Raw genomic sequence first — 12,570 nt, 5'->3', positions numbered from 1 at the left:
AAAAAAAAGTAAAAATCATACCAAATTTTGCATCTAGTTTCAGGAGATTTACAGATGGCCTGAAGCACAGTCTGTGGACCCCAGATTAAGAACCTTTGATTTTGAGCTTTAGGACTAGAGTATGAGTTGCTCAATATTTTTCTTAGCTTCTGGATTTTTATAAAATGTAAGCGTCTTTTAAATGAATAATTTCTGCTAATCTTCTCTCAAGGACAATGTCGAAGATGCTAACTCTCCCACTGATCAACTCCCAACACACACATACAACTTACATGAGAATGAAACACAATTTAACCAATATCCATAGTTTTGACCATTATATTACTGTTGCTTATCCCCAGTGACTTGATTAATCACTTATGCTTTCAAGAGTGCCAGAAATCACCTTGGGAATCATGGAAAGAAAAAAAAAATCCTCCTTATTTGATTTCATTTATTGCTTACAGTGCCCCACATAAGATGAACTGAACCATAAATTGCAAAATAATGCACAGGACAATTCTGATTGGTAGGGTCATGATTCTTTTGTTGTCTGCTCCTGCCCTTACTCAGAAAAGAAAGATTAGTAGGTATTAACACCCATTTAAATCTTCCTAAATAATCAGAAAAATAAAAAGAGAAAGTGGCAGCTGATCAGGTGCTCAAATTTGTCCATGTGAGGAAATCTCTAGAATTTATCCCCCAAGAATGAGAAATTAGCTATTTAGGATTTGGGGGAGGGGGTGTTACTTATCTGAAAGCTATCTGAGAATACAATGCCCTCATATGGGTCTATGCCAACTCTTCCCATTTTTTTTTTTAAAGGCTATGCTGGCATGGTTTTAGCAACAAAGAGACAAATTAGAAAATACTCATGCTCTTTAGAAAGCCTCCTCCTTCTCTTAAGATTTCACTGGAGTGGTGGGGAGGCAGTGGGTAGAGATGGTGGATAAGGGTGGGTAAAGGGATAATTGGGAAGAAGTGGAAACCTTCCTTGTAAGATACCCTGCCACATACTATTTACCATAACATCTGGATAAAGGATGAACAGTGGGGCAGAGGGATGGTTGCATTTCTTTGCAGAGATTCTTTCAATATTCCTTCCCCATTCCCTACAGAGTTATCAGTGTACCCACAACGGACATCCGGGGAAAATAAAAGTTAAGGCTCTGCTAAAATTGTAGAACCAGTAAGTTATCACAGCATATTCAGCCTCCTTTTAGTTTCTCAGTTTAAATAACTGTAGAATAATTTTAAATTTTATTTTATGGATAGATTTTCCACTTCTGGATCAGGGAACTGCAGTTCAGCTCTTTTTCCTGGGCAAAGCAAACATTTAGTTCATGCAGTAGCTTTCTGAATGTTGCTTTTATCTGTGCCCTCCTTTCCTTTCTAAAAGTCGCTTCCCTAATTCAGGCCAACATCATCTTTTACTTGGATTATTAAAGGTGCTTACTCCTGGCCTCTTTGCAGCCAGTCTTTCCTCTGTAGCCATCTTACTGAAGACATGTGACCTGGTTACTCTCTTGCTTAAAAACTTTCAGTGACTCCTTATTCTTTCCACTGCAGTGCAGGGTCTCAAGAAGATATCACAGCCCTCTATCTGTCTCTAATCCACCAGGCCAGCCTTACCGTCTACTCTACCCTCGATGCTCCCTGGGATCCCTAAATCTACCTATGCCTTGTAACTTTCTACCTGTGTTCCTTTGCTGATCCCCTTTTTGCCATTTAGACATATTGTTCAAAGCCCAGCTCACATCCTATTTTCTTCATGAAATTTTCTCTGATCCCCACAACTGTAACTCATCTTTTCTCCTCTGCAAGTTTCAGGCTCTTTATACTTTTCTTATTGCATTTACTCTAATCTATCATACACTGCAGTTATTTGTGTGCCTCATCTTCCCTACTTGACTGTAAGCTCCTTGAAGCAGGAAGAATGTCATCTTTATATTTCTCCCAGCACCTGGCACAATGCCTTTTACACAGTATGTGCTTAAGAAATGTTTGTTGAATTGAAATGAAATCTTCTTTTCCTATAATCCACAAAAAAGCTAAAAACTTAATTTTAGCCAAATTCCTTCTTTCTTCCCAAATAGAGTGGCCCTATTTTCCAAGTTCCTATCTGAGGAGCCCAAATGAGTGTAAAATATCCAAAATATGGGGGTGGGGGTGCAAGAGAGAAAGGGTAAAAACAAGACTGGAGGGACACACTAGAGGCTTCTGAAGAGTGGAGAATTTGTTGTTAATGTGTAGAAAGTACACATAGAATCAAAGGAAATGTAAGAACACTTTCAAGAATTAAAAAGGGTTCTTGATTGGAGACAACTTCCTAAAGGACCAGCACATCAGTAAGTTTGGGCTCATCTATATATGATGGAAAAACCAGAATCATAGGGGCTTAAATAAGCTAGAAGTTTATTTCTCTCTTCTATTTAAAAAAAGAAAAAGGCCATAGATAGGCAATCTACAGCTATTCCAGCAGTTCCTTGGTGTGAAGGACCCAGGTCTCTTCTATCTGCTTTTCTTGGTGTCTCACCTCTTGGTCCAAGAAGGTTGCTAGGACTCCACCTATCTCACTGGTGTTCATCCAGCAGGAAGGAGGAATGGGAAGAAAAAGATGTGATCTCTCTTTTAAGGAGACTTCCCAGAAGTCACTCACACTATTTCTACTTATGCCTCATGGGTAGAATCTATTCCCATGGCTACACCTAGCTGTGAAGGAGAAGGGGGGAGATAGCTTTCTAACCGGGTTACTAAGGAAAATAGGGAAAATGGACAGTGAGTGGCAACTAGCAGTGACTGATAGAGCCAGTAAGGCCTTACATTTGCCTCTTCTATTCCTTTAGGACAATGAACAACATCTGCACAGAAAAGAATCTTTTAAGAAAAAAATTTCTGTCAATTTAAGAGGAAGAGAAGAACAAGTCAAGCTGGGAATAAACATAGATTCACTTAGGATAAAGGACAGGGACCTTGACAAAATGACAAGGTGGCTAAGTAAGACTCTGTTCCTCCCACTGCTCACTCCTGCATCCTGGCCTCCGCCCTCTAGCCTTCTTCTCCCTTAATCCTCACATCTGCACTGTGAGCTATTATCACTATTGTGCCAATTATACAGGTCAAGAAACTGAAAGCCCAAAGATTCAGAGACTTGGCCAAACTGCCCATGAAGCTTTGGATAATGAAAAATAATAAAACATGTAGCTGGCTTAGAACCTGCTGTACTGCTCACAAAAGCCATATAATTCACAGTGTTGTCTAAATGAATTTGTGCTTAATTTTGACTGTAGATCACCTCCATTAGCCCCTACAGAAAAACCCATTACAAACCTATTTCACTTGTCACTTGATGTGGGTGATTTCATTTAATGTGGGATACATAGGAAAATCTCTAGCTTTTTGGCTAAAATTATTTTTGGGTCAAATAAACTGCTTTGAATTCTGATTCAGCGAAGCCCCCTAAGCCCTGTTAAGAGTATTCCACCTACGTTTCTAAATACATAAGAATTTATTTTTATTAGTCACCCCAAAGATACAAATACCAAGGTCATTACGCCTACTCAATGCCAAGTGACTTAAAAATTAAAAGACTAAGAGAAACAAGAACTTTTTCTTCCGTATTTTTAACTATTAGAAATTTTAAACAATTGCATATATAATAAACACTTTTAGTTCTGAAATTATAGGAAAAAAGGATGGTATAAATTACAAGGTACCTGTCATTATCAATGGCATTTTTTTTTTTATAGAATCTCTAAAGACATCAAGAAAGCTTCGCAAAACATGGTGTGATGACTACTGGTGGAGTCAGGCCACAAGGTGAGTGAAAATTGCAAAGAACTTTTTACTAGTAAGAACGCAGATAAACTGAGGCTTAGTTAAATCAATGTACTTGTACTTTACTTAGTTTAAACCAGTTCTTGTATTTCATTCTTGAGGTACAAATATTCCAAATTGTTTTGAAGAATTCTGTAACCCTTCTTTGTTTAAATACAAACAAATGAACGTGTTATGGGAGTCCTTTATTAGTGAGCAGTCAGAGCTAACAGCCATGTTACATCAGACTTTCTTTGCATTTACGAATACTCGCTCACAGTATTGAGACAATAATGAACTATGGTTGAATTGAGTTCTATTTTGGATGTCTTTGAGAATTGCAAAAAAAAAACCCAAAAAACCTTAAGAATGACAACATTTACTTTACATTCAACTAATAGTTACTGAGCCCCTACTTTATATTAGGCTTTGTGACAGAATAACTATGTGGGATGGGTAAGTCTTATCCTCCTTTTACAGTTGAGGAAACAGGCTTACAAAGGTTAAGTTATAAGGTTCCAGGGTCACAAAACTAAATAAGTAACAGAACTAGAATTTGAAGCTAGATGTTTAATGCACTTCAGAGAAAAGTCCCAAATATGAAAAACGAATATATGTGTGTAAATGCATAACTGGGACATTGTGCTGTACACCAGAAATTGACACATTGTAACTGACTATAGTTCAATAAAAAAATTAAAAAGAGAGAGAAGTCCCGTTGTTCAAAGCATTATTTTTAAATTTCAAATCTAAAAAGTACACACTGTGAAACAAACACACTTGATCAAGACAGAAGAGTAGAAGTAAAATGTAAAAGCCCATCCCTCTTTCCAAGCATAACCACTGTTAGCAGTTTGACGTAAACCCGTCCAAATCTTTCCTTTTGTCCAATGTACTCTGCACTATATCACACTTTCTGTCTACTTAAAAACGTCAATGAATAGAGGAGGTTGAATTTACTATATATCTTTACTAGTATAAATGTCTGTCTTTAAATAATGACTGAAATGCTCATTCAGCCATTATTTGGTAACTAACTGTAGAGACTCAAAGAATAGATTTCACTCATTCTTTACTCATAATTTAGTGGAATAGTTCTTAATTTGGTTTTGACAGAGTAAATATGGATGCTTTTGAGGATCTGATGCAAGATCTGAACCTTCCCCCCAGAAGAAAATGAATCCGCATAGAATTCTGCCTATAATTCAAGGGATTTATGCATACCCTGAGAGTATACAGACCCTTCACCTTGTAGGAGTAAGATTTTTTAAATTAGTAATTTAACATAAATACTATAATAGAAGTGCAGACAAGATGCAATGGCAGCACAGAAAAGCAGGGACTAATTTTACTGAGACATGTCAAGATAAGGAAGAGTGATACTCGCCCAGAGTCTTGATGGACACAAGGAGTCTGACACTTTGCCCAGGGCAGGGGAAGGATATCCACAGAGAAAATAACATCTGTAAATCCTAGAGGCCAGAAAGGACAGGGAACCACAAGGCTGTCTTTGTGACAGGAGCCCAGCATATATATGGAAGTGACTAAACATGAGTTTGCAGAGCTAGGTAGGGGCAAGATCAAGAAGGGGTTTGTCTATGGTGTTTGGACGCCTGAACTTTAGGTATCACCGAAGTATCCTGATCAAGATTTTCATTGGTAGGTGAGAAGCCTATAATTAATGTGTGACTAAATAAATGATCATAGGAATACTAATGTGTATGACAGAATAAGATATAAAAAGGAGGTAAGACTATTCGATTCAGATTTGTTGGGGGATGGTTGATGAAATAATATGCTATTAAAAAGATGGTGCTAAAGTCAAATGGAATTGAGTGGAAGGTCGCTGCTTTCACAAAAGACACTGGGAGATTAAAGCTCTGAAACTGCACTTGTAAGATAAAACTCAGAGTTTGGGCAGTACATCAGCCCCTCACTGCAGTGAGTCCCGTGAACAGTCAGTGGAAAGCCAGTGTCAGTCACTCAGGTGTGTGCTTCACTCCTGGTCTGCCACACCCTCTTGCCCTCTATTGTCCTCTAGTAATTCCTGACCCATTTGGTGTCCTACTGACTCTGCGAAGAGTAGGAAAGAGAATGGTGGTAAAATAGGTCAGGTTCTCAATTCTTCTACACTGAGCATGTATTTGCTTTAAAGTTATTTTTGTAATTTTGTTTCTAAGTAACGTAGTATGAAGCCAGGCTTACAAATAATGTCATGGCTGGTGCATTTCTATTTGGCTGTAAACTAATATACCCTACCCAAAAATCCAGTATTAGTCTCACCTCCTATTTGTTGGCAGTGGCTTCATAAGTGAGGTAAGACAATGAAGTCTCAAAGATATTTCACTTGATAAATATTTATTATTTATTTAAAAATTTACTTAGATGCTATAAAGCCTTTGAAGACTAACCTTGTACATATATTATACATGCTATTTTGTGTGTATAATGCATAATATATGTATTTTTAAATACAAAGAAGCTTTTCGTCCTTACCAAAGGGTAGTGCCATGAAAGATTTCTCAGCCTACATGTTTAGATAGTGAACTTTTGTTAAAACAAAATTTACAATTTAGGTGACATTGCACTGATTTTTCCAGCTTGCCTTTCTACCTCATTACTTTTTTTAAATGTGTCTCCTTGCTATTAGTAGAAATAAATAAAGTTCTGTGTTGTTTTCTTTTTCCCCAGCTTTACTGAGGCATAATTGATAAATAAAATTGTAAGGTATTCAAAGTGTGCAACGTGATGATTTGACATATGTATACATTGTAAAAGGATCTCCCTTACTGAGTTAATTAACACACCCATCACCTCACACATTTACCTTTGTCTTTTTTTTTGGTGCTAACATTTAAGTTCTACTCTCAGCAAATTTCAATCACACAATTCTGTCTCATCAACTACAGTCATCATGTTATACATTAGATCCTCAGGCCTTATTCATTTTAAAACTGAGAGTTTGTATCCTATTACCAACCTCTCCCTAATGTTTTCTCTAGGGAAAGAAATCATTAACCATAAACATCCTCTGGAATTTAATTAAATTCAACTCAAATTTGAGTTGAGTGCCCACTGTAAAAAGTTCTCAAACTTTTCATATCAGAGGAATGTGAACAAATGATATAAATGTATTTATCTTTAAAACTCGAGCTAACTTTGCATACCTTACTATGAAATATCTGAGCCTTTAAAAATATATAGTAATTTTAAAAATTGCTTACCATTGGGTAAAATTGGTACTATAAAGAGATAATCTATGTTTATCCTGAGGCTTAAAGTCCAGCACTCTCATTTGGTAAGAACCAGATACTCACCAGGTGCAATGGATATGAATAAGAAATAATGCCTGCCCTAGTTAGTTTATAGTGTTGTGTGGGAAACAGACACAGAGACTACTGCCTATAAATCCCAGCAGGGAGAGACACTAACAACATGGTATGAGAATGTAGTAGAAGGGCTGACTAATGATGACTTGGAGGACCAGGGTAGGCTTCATAGAGAAGGCAGTGCTTGAATTGAGCCTTGAAGGATGAGAAATATTTCATTAGGTAAGGAAAGATATTTGAAGCATAGAAGATGGGAGGAACAAAGGTACATGGGCAAGTGTTTGATGAAATGCATGAACTGTGATCATCTACACATCTGTATCACACATACTGACTACTCTGAGGTTTTATTTGAAATACTATGAAACAGAGAAACAAATCAAGTAAATCCAGCTAGTCCAGACATTAGCTGTTACAAGTAGCAAAATCACATCGACTAGAGTCTAACTTGTACAGGGACATGTAGGGAGCCCCACCCAGGTAGCCTCTTCAAGGTTCAGAAGAAGAAACGGATAGGGTGAGGTAGTGATCTGCAGAACTGATGAGCTGGAGTTAGGGAGAAGGGGCTCCTGAGATACAAAATTAAGGTCCAACAAGCAGAGCTGGTTGGAGAGATCTGAGGCAGACTAAAATTTTGGCCCTCAATCAAACGGATCTTCTTTCATTATTCAACATTTGAATGGAACAGAGGCTGACTCCTTCATGGAGGTAGAGTGGAAACAGAGGAGTCTCGAGGGTAGTACTAGGCCTCCCATCCAGGGTCCAGAGCAGGTCAGCTCTGGCCTCTCACTGGCTACACCACTCAGCAAAACAAAAATCTCACAATAAAACCAGACTCACCCTTCTTAGAAGGCTTTTTGGCAACCATTAGTTGCCACTCAAGCCTGCATCAAGTTTATCCCATCACCCCCCACCCCAACACACACACACACACACACATATATTCACACATCCTCAAGATGCTTCTCGAAACATTCCTTTCTATCACATAAGACACCTTCCTTGAGAGAATTCCTGGTAAGTATGGTTTTGTCCATCTCACATTGCCAGGGTTCTTTCAGAACCTCTGAAAGATTTGTGTTGCACAGCCCCTTAATCAAGCTCTAACCCCATATTCAGGCTCAAGATTGCCAAGCAACTGATTGTTGGGGGCTCCCTCCCTCTCCACAGCTGGGCCGAGGGGGCTCTGTGGACGCAAGCTCTCCACTCTGGCTCCTGAAGTGGTAACCAGCGCCTGCACAGTATGCACCTATGAGCTAGGGGCTCGGGGCCGCAGGAGAAGCTTAGCATACAGTCCCTACTTTTAAAGACCTTTGAAACTAGACCCCTCAGGAGGATCTAATGTTTGCTTTTTCTTCTATCTCTATTGATTTTATGTGTGTGTGTGGGAGGGGTAATTTAGGTTTGTTTATTTATTTATATGAAGGTACTGGGGATTGCACCTAGGACCCTGTGCATGCTAAGCCAGCACTCTACCACTGAGCTATACCCTCCCCACTCTTTTATCTCTGTTGATTTTAGGCTAGAGCATGCAGCTTTGTCCTAGGCAAAATTGCCAAGGTTAGTAATAATCACTACAAGAGACTTATTAATCATACCAGAGACAGAGCTAAGCAGACTCTTAGACAGGTTAAGCAATATTCCCAAGGTCATGAACTATTTAAATAACGGAGTAAAGATTTGAATCTAGATGCGCCACACTTCAAAGCTCACATTCTCCATCCCCATCCCCTATTGGCACTTAGCTTGTCTCTCAGTGTTGCTCTCAAACAGTTAAAGTGCTAACTGGTAACAGAGTAAACAACGTACGTTAAAAAATAAAAACTCTCAAGATTCAGAGGAATAAAGTCATAGTGTTGATGACAGTGAGGTTGTTACATTTGGGCAAGAGGCCTGACCTGATAGTCTTTTTATTCCACTTATTTATGAGGCCCACCTCACTGAGATTAAAATGGCATTATCAAATCCCATAATTACCATATTTGTACAAGAAACTGGAGCTCTGCTGTGAACTACTTTATATTTCGGTCAAAACAGGAGCTTATGACTTAGTCAAGTCACTTAACCTCTGGACCTCATTTTATTTGTAAAGCGACAGGGTTTGGCTGGCTGATCTCTGTGTAATCCTTCAGCTTCATCTTCTTTACCACATATGCTGAATCCTTCGAGTATATTGCAAGTTGTTCTGTTGGGTGTGGTTTGGCTTGGTCTTTCTAAACCATGATATCAGTTCATCTGTCTATTCCACATCTATTTATTCGGGGCCTATTCTGTGTAAGACCCTGTTTTAGACCTTGCGGAGTGCAGAGTAAATAAAAATGTCCATGCCCTCATGAAGAAGAGGTGATGGACCAAGGTGATCAATGAACAAATGAGCAGATAGCACTGTCGTCTGGTGGTAAACGCTGTGGAGAAAACTAAAGCCATGAGAGGGAGGCAGGCCAGGCAATGAGGGCTGGGCCCTGCTCTTACATGTGTGCTCAGGAAAGGCCCTTCTAAAAGAGTGACATTTAAACACACACCAAGAGCCTTAGAATTTTTTTATCCTTAAAGTATGATAATAGGATATTGAAATTTGACATGAGCTTGAAGTTGTCAAGAGAGAGGAACAAGTGGACCCTGGCAGAGGTGCATAAGCTCTTAAGTATCAACCTCACTGTGGGTCTCAGGATTTTCACAAAAGAGCTTTTCTTGTTTCTGATTCTAAACATTTTATATTAACATTTTAATGACTTTTCAAATGTACTGCATTTACTTATTTATATAATTTTTGTCAATGGGGAGTATGCCTATAAACAGTAAATTCAAAAGGCAATGAAAACTGAATTTACAGGATTTTAAGAAGCAGAAATTTGATTTGCACGTAAACTTTGCATCCAGATTTACAGTGTTTGTCTCCTCAGCTTGACAAACCACAGACTAGAGGAAGGACCTAAGCTTAAGAATGTGTGGGAAGGAGTTAAAGATTCAAGGACTAAGCTGGAAATACTGCTTTCAAAGGGGTGGATGTGGGTTTTTTCACCCTCACCCTGAATTCCTAGATCTTGCACCTACCGACTCATTCACTGCTTCTCTCATATTTGTTTTGGAGACCAGGAGTATGGATCCCCAAGAAGATGAATGACAGACCTTAGAGACCAAAGGCAGGTCCCCTGAGTGTTAAGAGGAAAGAAGTGTGCATTCAGAATGGTGCATTCCAAATGGGTGGAGGAATAAAAGGATTGATTTCATCTCCATCTCCAAAACATTTAGGATCTAATATACATAACAAAGGCTAAGCCATCGCAGATCATCTTGTTTTAGACTCTGTTACTCTGCAAATGCCCTTTAGGACTGAAATGGAGCATTAAATCCCTTTGTTCCACTCTCCCAGCCTGGATTTCCTGTGGCCAAATAATTTCTCCCTTAGTTTTTACTTCCACGACTACAGATTACCAGATTGTTAGGTAAGAGAACACCTAACAAGTGATTATTAATAATTAATTAACACCTAATACATTAGGGGAGGATTATATGCTAAACAGTTACCACCGACAGTGTTCAGCAGGTTTCTCATCCTAGCCAACCAACTTTCATTGAGCTTCTACTCTTATAGAACAGGCACCAAGAATACTAAGAGGTAGAAAAAAATAGCCTCTTTTCTCCAGTTTATCAACTATTTAGAAAATGAGATTACATACCTAAGATAAGTAACAGCAGAAAATTGTGATTTGGGTTCCAATTGAGTTCTACTTACATTTGGAGAAAAGGGGTAATATCCTATTGGACTAAAGTGAACGTCCCAAAGAGGGAATGGGCCTGAATTAGACTTTGGGGCTTGAGTAAGGATTTGAGAATTGGAATAGGCAGACCAGGAGGGCAGACCAGCCACAGGGAAGGAGAGAGACAAGATAGGAATGCGTTGAATAAGAGGAGGCTGGAATATTTCCTACATATCAGAAACAATGTTGAAGAGGAAGGTCAGGGACACTGTGGAGGACCTTGAGGTTTGTTGTCTATTTTGTTAAGAAGAGAGCTATCCAAGAGTACGAACAAGGGCAAAAGATGATCAAAGTGACATTTAGAGAAACAGAATCTAGCAGCAGTAGTGTGTTGATAAACCAATTAGGATGACATATAGATGTTTAGGAACAAAGCAGTCTGAACCAAAGAGGTGAGAACGAAAAGGAAGGAGAAAATCTGAGAAGCCGTATAAAGGAAGACTCAGAAGGATTTCACTACTGACGGATCATAGGATGAGAGGAAAATAATTCCAAGGTCTTAAGTCTGGGTCAATGGTGGTGTTAGTGACAGAGCCTAGGAAGTCTGAAGAGGGTACCTGTACAGGCTGAAGATGACCCATGTGATTTAAACAGGCTGAGTTAGAGGATACTGTGGAACGGCCAAGTGAAAATAGTCATTGGAAAGAAACGTAAGTCCAACAAAGGAAAAAAAATCAGAAAGAACAGATAGTTTTGTTTCCTTCTCTCAAAATAAAGACCTGAATACTAAAACAAAACAAAACAAAACAAAACCAACCAACCAAACAAACAAAAACTAGCTAAAACTACATAGTGGAAGAATTAGGAATTAGGAAATTGTGAACTGCTTAGTATAATTTCAGTTTGGGGTCCAGTGGGTCTTTTGGTGTTTGTTTTTTAGATTGAACAAAAGGGCAGTTATGGAAGATTCTGGACTGAGAACTGGGGAAGGAAGACCATTGGTGGCCATATCACCATGTTGCTGAGTAATATTTGGAGACATCCTGCTAGATTGTAGCCTCAGCATTTCAGAGGTGCAAGGACTTTGAGAGCCTCCTCATACTAGAGATGAGGAAATGGAAGCCCAGAGAGGGTGCCTGGCTTTCCCACAGCTGCCCAGCCCCACAGCAAGTGAGAAGTGAGAGTCAGCGCTCACTCCAGTATTCCCTCCTTTCCCTGACACTGCCAGTCAGCAGATGCACTTTCTTCCTGACTCTTTGGGGAATACTGTCTCATAGTTCTATGGCAGGAAGCCTGATGAAAATGTTTACAGATTGCATTATCAAAAAGCAAAGTGGATGATCTGAGAAGAGCACTAAGCACATAGCAATGTAGGCAGGAGATGTGGGGCAGCCTGTGTGTGCTTGTCAGAGTGACTTGCCATCAGGTAAGGCAACCATTTCAAGTGACATCAGAGCAAGATGAACAGGCATAACCTACACAGGGAATGATTTCCTGCAGTGTGTGTAAGCGGCCCTAGATTTCAAGTGAGCTTGTTCAGCATCTTTCCATATTTTTTTAAACATTTTTATTGATTTATAATAATTTTAAAATGTTGTGTCAATCCATATATTTTTTAGAGGTTCTGAAGAACTGGATTGCTATCCAACCACCTGGGATGGGAGAAGTATGTAATTCAGTTTGGAGGCAGGAGGATGGAGCACTTCTATACCATGTTTTATTTACTTATTTCTGTCCCAGTTTGT

At 39.0% G+C, this 12,570-nt stretch overlaps 1 protein-coding gene and 1 long non-coding RNA gene across 3 annotated transcripts in view; one reads left to right on the top strand and one right to left on the bottom strand.

Moving 5' to 3' along the window:
• ARHGEF33 (Rho guanine nucleotide exchange factor 33) overlaps positions 1-12,570 on the top strand; it is a 69,814-nt gene that overhangs the window by 1,329 nt on the left and 55,915 nt on the right. For both annotated transcript variants that reach the window (XM_031684996.2, XM_031684997.2), the window contains exon 2: positions 3,729-3,798. The gene's annotated coding sequence lies outside the window, so the exon portion shown is untranslated. The remainder of the gene's footprint in view (positions 1-3,728; positions 3,799-12,570) is intronic.
• The window catches only part of LOC116283512 (uncharacterized), a 35,859-nt gene continuing 25,764 nt past the window's right edge, over positions 2,476-12,570 (bottom strand). The window contains exon 8 of the long non-coding RNA XR_012059109.1: positions 2,476-2,555. This is a non-coding gene — a long non-coding RNA (uncharacterized lncRNA). The remainder of the gene's footprint in view (positions 2,556-12,570) is intronic.

Source organism: Vicugna pacos, chromosome 15, assembly GCF_048564905.1.
Source record: "Vicugna pacos chromosome 15, VicPac4, whole genome shotgun sequence".
In the NCBI taxonomy this organism is placed as follows: domain Eukaryota; kingdom Metazoa; phylum Chordata; class Mammalia; order Artiodactyla; family Camelidae; genus Vicugna; species Vicugna pacos.
Note: the sequence above shows the minus strand (reverse complement) of the source record. Positions and strands in the feature narration are given on the sequence as shown.